Raw genomic sequence first — 10,821 nt, 5'->3', positions numbered from 1 at the left:
TCTGTCACGCCTTTTGTGTTTTCATTAGTGGAAGGCAGGCTTGCACTCTCTGTATCTGTTGCACTCCCGGACAGGAAAAGCCCTCTGACTTTAAACACCACACCATTGATTGTGAAGCAATCCTATTGAAGATAATTAAAAAACAGCAAAGTAGAAAGCACTTTAAAGAAATTGGTAAATCCAATTAGGGAAGAAGATAAGCAGGAGCAAAATAGTCCAGGGTAAAGTTCGGCAAAGTCCACACTTTAAAAGAAATAGGTAAATCCAATTAGGGAAGAAGATAAGCAGGAGGAAAATAGTCCAGGGTAAAGTTCGACAAAGCCCACACTTTAAAAGAAATAGGTAAATCCAATTAGGGAAGAAGATAAGCAGGAGCAAAAATAGTCCAGGGTAAAGTACGGCAAAGTCCACACTTTAAAAGAAATAAGTAAACCCAATTAGGGAAGAAGATAAGCAGGAGCAAAATAGTCCAGGGTAAAGTTCGTCAAAGTCCACACTTTCAAAGAAATAGGTAAATCCAATTAGGGAAGAAGATAAGCAGGAGCAAAATAGTCCAGGGTAAAGTTCGTCAAAGTCCACACTTTAAAAGAAATAGGTAAATCCAATTAGGGAAGAAGATAAGCAGGAGCAAAATAGTCCAGGGTAAAGTTCGGCAAAGTCCACACTTTAAAAGAAATAGGTAAATCCAATTAGGGAAGAAGATAAGCAGGAGCAAAATAGTCCAGGGTAAAGTTCGGCAAAGTCCACACTTTAAAAGAAATAAGTAAATCCAATTAGGGAAGAAGATAAGCAGAAGCAAAATAGTCCAGGGTAAAGTTCGGCAAAGTCCACACTTTAAAAGAAATAAGTAAATCCAATTAGGGAAGAAGATAAGCAGGAGCAAAATAGTCCAGGGTAAAGTTCGGCAAAGTCCACACTTTAAAAGAAATAAGTAAATCCAATTAGGGAAGAAGATAAGCAGGAGCAAAATAGTCCAGGGTAAAGTTCGGCAAAGTCCACACTTTAAAAGAAATAAGTAAATCCAATTAGGGAAGAAGATAAGCAGGAGCAAAATAGTCCAGGGTAAAGTTCGTCAAAGTCCACACTTTAAAAGAAATAAGTAAATCCAATTAGGGAAGAAGATAAGCAGGAGCAAAATAGTCCAGGGTAAAGTTCGGCAAAGTCCACACTTTAAAAGAAATAGGTAAATCCAATTAGGGAAGAAGATAAGCAGGAGCAAAATAGTCCAGGGTAAAGTTCGGCAAAGTCCACACTTTAAAAGAAATAAGTAAATCCAATTAGGGAAGAAGATAAGCAGAAGCAAAATAGTCCAGGGTAAAGTTCGGCAAAGTCCACACTTTAAAAGAAATAAGTAAATCCAATTAGGGAAGAAGATAAGCAGGAGCAAAATAGTCCAGGGTAAAGTTCGGCAAAGTCCACACTTTAAAAGAAATAAGTAAATCCAATTAGGGAAGAAGATAAGCAGGAGGAAAATAGTCCATGGTAAAGTTCGGCAAAGTCCACTCTTTAAAAGAAATAGGTAAATCCAATTAGGGAAGAAGATAAGCGGGAGCAAAATAGTCCAGAGTAAAGTTCAGCAAAGTCCAAAAAACAAAGTCCACACTTTCAAGAAATAGGTAAATCCAATTAGGGAAGAAGATAAGCAGGAGCAAAATAGTCCAGGGTAAAGTTCAGCAAAGTCCACACGGTAGGCAGAGAGGAAGTGGGCGGGGTCATGCAAATTGCACACCAGTGGAGAGAGAGTCAGAAACACAAGAGTTTTGGCTCCACACAAAACCAGGAAATAAGGTCATGACATGTATGATGGGAAATAAGATCATGACACCAAATGGAGAGAGTAAGGAACACTGGGATGTCTGCGGTGGAGGAAAGCTGTCGCTTGGGTGGTGGGCAATGTGTTGATGGAGGACATTGGCAAGGCTCTTGGACACGTTCACGGCGCTCACTATAAGCTATAATGTCATTGGAGGGAGAATAATAGAAAAGGATTAAGGGTAAGTCAGTGGATGGGGACATGCAAATTTCACTCCAGTGGAGAGAGCAAAGAACACTGGGATGTCTGTGGTGGAGGAAACACATACAATCTAGGATGAAACTGTTCCCGTATAAAAGCCTTCCCTTGGGTGGTGGGCAGTGTGGTGTGGGTGGAGGACATTGGCAGGGCTCTTGGACATGTTTACACTGTGATGTCTGTGGTGGAGGAAACACATACAATCTAGGATGGAATTGTCCCAGAATGAAAGCCTTCCCTTGGGTGGTGGGCAGTGTGGTGTTGGTGGAGGACATTGGCAGGGCTCTTGGACATGTTTACACTGTGATGTCTGTGGTGGAGGAAACACATATAATCTAGGATGGAATGGTCCCAGAATGAAAGCCTTCCCTTGGGTGGTGGGCAGTGTGGTGTTGGTGGAGGACATTGGCAGGGCTCTTGGACATGTTTACACTGTGATGTCTGTGGTGGAGGAAGCACACACAATCTGGGATGGAATTGTCCTCGAATGAAAGCCTTCCCTTGGGTAGTGGGCAGTGTGGCGTGGGTGGAGGACATTGGCTGGGCTCTTGGACATGTCTACACTGGGATGTCTGTGGTGGAGGAAACACATACAATCTAGGATGGGACGGAGGACATTGGCAGGGCTCTTGGACATGTTTACACTGGGATGTCTGTGGTGGAGGAAACACATACAACCTAGGATGGAATTGTCCCTGTCTGAAAGCCATAACTTGGATGGTGGGCAGTTTGGCATGGGTGGAGGACATTGGCAGGGCTCTTGGGCATGTCTACACTGAGATGTCTGTGGTGGAGGAAACACATACAATCTAGGATGGAATTGTCCCCATATGAAAGCCTTTCCTTGGGTGGTGGGCAGTGTGGCTTGGGTGGAGGACATTGTCAGGGTTCTTGGGCATGTCTACACTGGGATGTCTGTGGTGGAGGAAACACGCACAATCTAGGATGGAATTGTCCCCGAATGAAAGCCTTCCCTTGGGTGATGGGCAGTGTGGCATTGGTGGAGGACATTGTCAGGGCTCTTGGACATGTTTACACTGGGATGTCTGTGGTGGAGGAAACACATACAATCTAGGATGGAATTGGCATCATATGAAAGCCTTTCCTTGGGTGGAGGACATTGGCAGGGCTTTTGGACATGTCTACACTGGGATGTCTGTAGTGGAGGAAACACATACAATCTAGGATGGAATTGGCATCATATGAAAGCCTTTCCTTGGGTGGAGGACATTGTCAGGGCTCTTGGACATGTTTACACTGGGATGTCTGTGGTGGAGGAAACACATACAATCTAGGATGGAATTGTCCCTGAATAAAAGCCTTCCCTTGGATGATGGTCAGTGTGGCGTGGGTGGAGGACATTGGCAGGGCTCTTGGACATGTTTACACTGGGATGTCTGTGGTGGAGGAAACACACACAATCTAGGATGGAATTGTCCCTGAATAAAAGCCTTCCCTTGGATGATGGTCAGTGTGGCGTGGGTGGAGGACATTGGCAGGGCTCTTGGACATGTTTACACTGGGATGTCTGTGGTGGAGGAAACACACACAATCTAGGATGGAATTGTCCCTGAATAAAAGCCTTCCCTTGGATGATGGTCAGTGTGGCGTTGGTGGAGGACATTGGCAGGGCTCTTGGACATGTTTACACTGGGATGTCTGTGGTGGAGGAAACACATACAATCTAGGATGGAATTGTCCCTGAATAAAAGCCTTCCCTTGGATGATGGTCAGTGTGGCGTGGGTGGAGGACATTGGCAGGGCTCTTGGACATGTTTACACTGGGATGTCTGTGGTGGAGGAAACACATACAATCTAGGATAAACTCCCTGTATTAAAGTCTTCCCTTGGGTGGTGGTCAGTCTGGTGTTGGTGGAGGACATTGGCAGGGCTCTTGACATGTCTACACTGGGATGTCTGTGGTGGAGGAAACACATACAATCTAGGATGGAATTGTCCCTGAATGAAAGCCTTCCCTTGGGTGGTGGGCAGTGTGGCATTGATGGAGGACATTGGCAGGGCTCTTGGACATGTCTACCCTGGGATGTCTGTGGTGGAGGAAACACATACAATCTAGTCCAATGCCATTCTACCTTTTAGGAAGACAAAACTCAAACGCCCATCAAAACTCTGTGTAAAGACCTCCAGAGATAAGAGTCTCAAAGACTATTTAGAAGGATCTCCATAGTATTGGGATGGTCCTCTGTCTTGGCGCTGGGGACGGCCGCTGTGTCTCCTCCAGTCTCTTTTGCGAAGGACCTCGTCTGACCCAAAACCCCGTCATGAGCTGGCGGGCGGATGAAAGAGGCTTTGTTGCTCTCCCTTCGCTTCCAGAGACTCTCTTCTTTGAAGCGGAGCCCAAATACCCCAAAAGCAAGTGTGGAAGTTGCCATTTGGAAGCTTGAATAGCATTGAATAGCCATGAAGCTGCAAAGTCAATCAGTGACAGTATCTGCAGAGAGGTAGTGAAGCAAGCGGAGTGTATATATCTGTGGGAGAAAGAACCCTTGTCTGTTAAAGCAAGCGTGAATAGTGCAATCAGCAAGCTTGAATAGCATTGAGCATCCATGGAGTTTGCAAAGTCAATCAGTGAGGGTATCTGCGTAGAGGTAGCAAGTGGAATGTAGAGATTCCTGTGGAATAATGTCCAGGGTGTAAGAAGAAACTCTTGTGTGCTTGTGAATGTTCCAGTTACCCAGCTTGAATAGCATTGAATAGCCATGAAGTTTGCAAAGTCAACCAGTGAGGGTCTCTGCATAGAGGTCTATTGGAAATGGGGCAAGTGGACTGTATAGATTCCTGTGGAATAATGTCCAGAGTGGGAGAACAAACACAAGTGTGAGTGTTGCAATGAGCAAGCTTGAATAACATTGAGTAGCCATGAAGTTTGCAAAGTCAATCAGTGAGGGTATCTGCATAGAGGTAGCAAGTGGGGTTTATATATTCCTATGGAATGATGTCCGGTGTGGGAGAAAGAACTCTTTGTTTGCTTGAGGTAAGTGTGAATGTTGCCATTGTCCAGCTTGAATAGCATTGAATAGCCATGAAGTTTGCAAAGTCAACCAGTGAGGGTATCTGCATAGTCTAATGTAGAGATTCCTGTGAAATAATGTCCAGAGTGGGAGAAGGAACGCTTGTCTGCTTGTGAATGTTGCAGTTACCCAGCTTGAATAGCATTGAGAAGCCATGAAGTTTGCAAAGCCAGTCAGTGAGGGTATCTGCATAGAGGTAGTGAAGCAAGTGGAGTGTATATATCTGTGGGAGAAAGAACCCTTGTCTGTTAAAGCAAGTGTGAATGTTGCAGTTACCCAGCTTGAATAGCATTGAGTAGCCATGAAGTTTGCAAAGCCAACCAGTGGGGGTATCTACATAGAGGTAGTGAAGCAAGTGGAGTGTATATATCTGTGGGAGAAAGAACCCTTGTCTGTTAACGCAAGCGTGCATGGTGCAATGAGCAACCTTGAATAGCATTGAATAGCCATGGAGTTTGCAAACTCAATCAGTGAGGGTATGTGCATAGAGGTAGTGAAGCAAGTATATACCTATGGAAGAAAGAACCCTTGTCTGTTAATGCAAGTGTGAGTGCTGCAATGAGCAAACTTGAATAGCATTGAGTAGCCATGAAGTTTGCCAAGTCAACCAGTGAGGGTATCTCCATAGAGATAGCAAGTGGAATGTAGAGATTCCTGTGGAATAACGTCCAGGGTGGAAGAAGGAACTCTTGTCTGCTTGTGAATGTTGCAATTACCCAGCTTGAATAACATTGAGTAGCCATGAAGTTTGCAAAGTCAATCAGTGAGGGTATCTCCATAGAGGTAGCAAGTGGAATGTTAGGAAGAAGGGACTCTTGTCTGCTTGCAATTACAACATGTGTGAATGTTACTATTACCCAGCTTGAATAGCATTGACTATCCATAAAGTTGCAAAGTCAATCAGTGAGGGTATCTCCAGAGAGGTAGCAAGTGGAACGTAGAGATTCCTGTGGAATAATGTCCAGGATGTAAGAAGGAACTCTTGTCTGATTGCGAATAGCATTGAATAGCCATGAAGTTTGCAAACTCAATCAGTGAGGGTATCTGCATAGAGGTAGTAAGTGGAATGTATAGATTCCTGTGGAATAATGTCCAAGGTGGAAGAAGGAACTCTTGTCTGCTTGTGAATGTTGCAGTTACCCAGCTTGAATAGCATTGAATAGCCATGAAATTTGCAAAGTCAGTCAGTGAGGGTATCTGCATAGAGGTAGCAAGTGGAGTTTATATATTCCTGTGGAATGATGTCCGGTGTGGGAGAAAGAACTCTTTGTTTGCTTGAGGTAAGTGTGAATGTTGCCATTGTCCAGCTTGAATAGCATTGAATAGCCATGAAGTTTGCAAAGTCAACCAGTGAGGGTATCTGCAGAGAGGTAGTGAAGCAAGCAGAGTGTATATATCTGTGGGAGAAAGAACTCCCCCTTATCCGGCGTCTTCTCAATGCGATTCGGTGCATTCCAAGCTGGACTCGTGCTCTTTTCTCCCCCCGAAATCTTGCCGAGAGGTCCCTTTTCACGGCCTTCCTGGCAGTGGCTTCCCCTTTTGCAAAGAGAGAGGCCTTTCTTCTTCTTCTCCTCCTTCCCTTTCCGCCCATCGGGCCCAGCCAACGGGGAGGGTAACTTGGCCCCCGTCCATCGGCCCTGGCAAGGAATGTGGAGGAAGAAGAAGAAGAAGAAGGGAAGGGGAAAGGCAAAGAGCAGGACGAGGCTGGAACGAAGAGAAGAAGGCAGAAGAGAAGAAGGCAAAATGAAGGGCCAACCACAGAACTCGGGGTCCGGATTGCACCGACCTGGCAGTGCTCACGCAAGAGGTAAAGGGTCAGGATGTAAACACGGCCTTTGTTGATTATTGCCTTCCTTTTCTTCTCCTTCTTCTCGTCCTTCCTCAATTAATTCCTTCCTTCCTTAGACAGGATTGTTGTTGTTTGTTTGTTTGTTTGTTGTTGTTTACTCGGGGTCCGGGATGCACCGACCTGGCGGTCAGGATGTAAACACTGCCTTTGCTTATTATTCTCTTCCTTTTCTTCTCCTTCTTCTCCTCCTTCCTCCCTTAATTCCTTCCTTCCTTAGACAGGATTGTTGTTGTGGTTTGTTTGTTGTTGTTGTTTACTCGTGGTCCGGGATGCACTGACCTGGCAGTGCTCATGCAACAGGTAAAGGGTCAGGATGCAAACACGGCCTTTGTTGATTATTCTCTTCCTTTTCTTCTCCTTCTTCTCATCCTTCCTCCCTTAATTCCTTCCTTCCTTAGACAGGATTGTTGTTGTTGTTTGTTTGTTGTTGTTGTTTACTCGGTGTCTGGGATGCTCCGACCTGGCAGTGCTCATGCAACAGGTAAAGGTTCAGGATGTAAACACGGCCTTTGTTGATTATTCTCTTCCTTTTCTTCTCCTTCTTCTCTTCCTTCCTCAATTAATTCCTTCCTTCCTTAGACAGGATTGTTGTTGTTGTTATTTGTTGTTGTTGTTTACTTGGGGTCCGGGATGCACCGACCTGGCGGTCAGGATGTAAACACGGCCTTTGTTGATTATTCTCTTCCTTTTCTTCTCCTTCTTCTCGTCCTTCCTCCCTTAATTCCTTCCTTCCTTAGACAGGATTGTTGTTGTTGTTTGTTTGTTGTTGTTGTTGTTTACTCGGGGTCCGGGATGCTCCGACCTGGCGGTGCTCATGCAACAGGTAAAGGGTCAGGATGCAAACACGGCCTTTGCTTATTATTCTCTTCCTTTTCTTCTCCTTCTTCTCTTCCTTCCTCCCTTAATTCCTTCCTTCCTTAGACAGGATTGTTGTTGTTGTTGTTTGTTTGTTGTTGTTATTGTTTGTGCAACGTCTTTAAGTTGCACTGACCTCGGGTGAACCCCAGAGAAGACTTCCCTGGGTTCGGCTCAAGGATCGGAAAATCTTGCTCTTCTTTTCCAACTCGAATGTCTTCGAGTTGAACGTCTTCCTTTTGGATTGAACGGGCCGCAGAGTGGTCAAGGAGGGACCCCCAAAGGTCATCTATCCGGTCCCGTGTGATGCATAGGATTTGACACACACACATATATATATATAGTGCTGTTCGTGCTTAATTTTAATGTTTGCTTCTGTTGGAAAGTAGGTCGGTTGGAAATCGGTGAGGGCAGATACCCTCACCGATTGACTTAGGCAAGTGGGGTTGATCATATAACATTCCAGAAGCATGCTCTCCTGATGTTTCTCCCACATCTATGGCCGCTGAAGTTGTGAGGTGGGAAACGGGGCAAGTGGGGTTTATATGAAATATAACGTTCCAGAGGCATGCTGTCCTGATGTTTCTCCCACATTCCATGGCAGGCATCCTCAGAGGTTGAGAGGTCTGTTGGAAACTAGGCAAGTGGGGGTTGATCATATCACGTTCCAGAAGCATGCTCTCCTGACGTTTCTCCCACATTCTATGGCAGGCATCCTCAGAAGTTGTGAACGAGGCAAGTGGGGTTTATATGTAATATAACGTCCCGGAAGCATGCTCTCCTGACGTTTCTCCCACGTTCTATGGCAGGCATCCTCAGAAGTTGTGAACAAGGCAAGTGGGGTTTATATGTAATATAACGTTCCAGAAGCATGCTCTCCTGACGTTTCTCCCACATTCTATGGCAGGCATCCTCAGAGATTGAGACGTCTGTTGGAAACAGGGCAAGTGGGGTTTATGTCCAGGGTGGGAGAAAGAACTCTTGTCTGTTGGAGGCAAGTGTGAATGTTGCCATTGGCCAGCTTGATTAGCACTGAATGGACTTGCAGCTTCAAAGCCTGGCTGCTTCCTGCCTGGGGGAATCCTATATATATTTATACCTGTGGAATGATGTCCAGAGCAAGAGAAAGAACTCTTGTCTGCTGGAGGCAAGTGGGAATGTTGCCATTGGCCAGCTTGATTAGCACTGAATGGCCTTGCAGCTACAAAGTCAATCAGTGAGGGTATCTGCTGGGAATGAGGCGAGTGGACTGTATGTATATATCTGAGGAATGATGTCCTGGGTGAGAGAAAGAACTCTTTTCTATTGGAGGCAAGTGGGAAGGTTGCAATTGGCCACCTTGATTAGCATCGAATAGCCTTGCAGCTTCAAAGCCTGGCTGATTCCTGCCTGGGGGAATCCTTTGTTGGGAAGGTTCCATTAAATAAAAAACAACACCAGACTCAAGAAGTAAATAAGGAACAGCGCTCAGATACAAAAGAACTGCAGACAGTGCCAGTGAACACCTCCCAAAACAGACGATGCCTCCAGGCAACAACAGCCAGGCTAACCCTTATGCAGAAACCCTCACCGATTGACTTTGCAAACTTCGTGGCTGTTCCGATGCTAACTCAAAATTGCTAATTTCAACATCCAGACAGCAAACAATCAAGTGCCAGCGAACACCTCCCAAAACAGACGATGCCTCCAGGCAACAACAGCTAGGCTAACCCCTATGCAGATACCCTCACCGATTGACTTTGCAAACTTCGTGGCTGTTCCAATGCTAACTCAAAATTGCTAATTTCAACATCAAGACAGCAAACAATGAAGTGCCAGTGAACACCTCCCAAAACATACGATGCCTCCAGGCAGCAACAGCCAGGCTAACCCCTATGCAGATACCCTCACCGATTGACTTTGCAAACTTTGTGGCTGTTCTGATGCTAACTCAAAATTGCTAATTTCAACATCAAGACAGCAAACAATGAAGTGCCAGTGAACACCTCCCAAAACATACGATGCATCCAGGCAGCAACAGCCAGGCTAACCCCTATGCAGATACCCTCACTGATTGACTTTGAAACTTCGTGACTTTCCAGTGCTAACTCAAAATTGCTAATTTCAACATCAAGACAGCAAACAATGAAGTGCCAGTGAACACCTCCCAAAACATACGATGCCTCCAGGCAGCAACAGCCAGGCTAACCCCTATGCAGATACCCTCACCGATTGACTTTGCAAACTTTGTGACTGTTCCAATGCTAACTCAAAATTGCTAATTCCAACATCCAGACAGCAAACAATCAAGTGCCAGTGAACACCTCCCAAAACAGACGATGCCTCCAGGCAACAACAGCCAGGCTACACCGTAGGCAGATACCTTCACCGATTGACTTTGCAAACTTCGTGGCTGTTCCAATGCTAATTCAAGATTGCTAATTTCAATACTTCCAACAGAACCTCTGAAGATGCCATTCGCCAAAGATGCAGACGAAACGTCAGGAGAGAGTGCTGCTGGGAAATGGCCATGCAGCCCAAAAAACTTCGACAAAATAATAATAATAATAATAATAATAATAATAATAATGATGTTTATTTTTTTGCCCATCTCTCAACTATCCTCGGTGCAAGACCGAGCATGGGCAAACTTGGACTCCAACTCCCACCATTCCTAACCGCCTGAGGCCCTTTCCTGTGGTCACAACAATCCTCAGCTTCTGAGATTTCAGGGTTGAGTGCGAGGACATGGTCGGGGCCAAGCCAAGCCAAGAGTGAGTGAACACTCAATTGGCCGTGGCCTGCCCGTGAACAGGGAACCCTGGGATGCCAGGGTGGGAAATGAGCCCAAAAGCCACCCAGCCCAATCCCCTTCGGCCCTCAATCAGGGAAGGCACAATCAAAGCACCCCCAGCAGATGGCCACCCAGCATTTCTAATAATAATAATAATAATAATAATAATAATAATAATAATAATAATAAATATTGAATGATTAACAATAATAGGAGCCACCCAAGAGGTCATCCAGTCCAACCCCCTTTATTGTGCAATGCAGGAAAAGCACAATAAAAGCATCCCCAACGGATGGCCATC

General features: G+C 45.4%; 1 protein-coding gene across 1 annotated transcript in view; it reads left to right on the top strand.

The window, feature by feature from the left end:
• The first annotated feature begins 6,570 nt into the window (after nt 1–6,570).
• Nucleotides 6,571–10,821, top strand: part of PAQR6 (progestin and adipoQ receptor family member 6) — a 25,823-nt gene continuing 21,572 nt past the window's right edge. Inside the window, exon 1 of the mRNA XM_060757890.2 lies at nt 6,571–6,850. The gene's annotated coding sequence lies outside the window, so the exon portion shown is untranslated. The remainder of the gene's footprint in view (nt 6,851–10,821) is intronic.

The sequence above is a fragment of the Anolis sagrei genome, chromosome 12, assembly GCF_037176765.1.
Source record: "Anolis sagrei isolate rAnoSag1 chromosome 12, rAnoSag1.mat, whole genome shotgun sequence".
Taxonomy (NCBI): domain Eukaryota; kingdom Metazoa; phylum Chordata; class Lepidosauria; order Squamata; family Dactyloidae; genus Anolis; species Anolis sagrei.
Note: the sequence above shows the minus strand (reverse complement) of the source record. Positions and strands in the feature narration are given on the sequence as shown.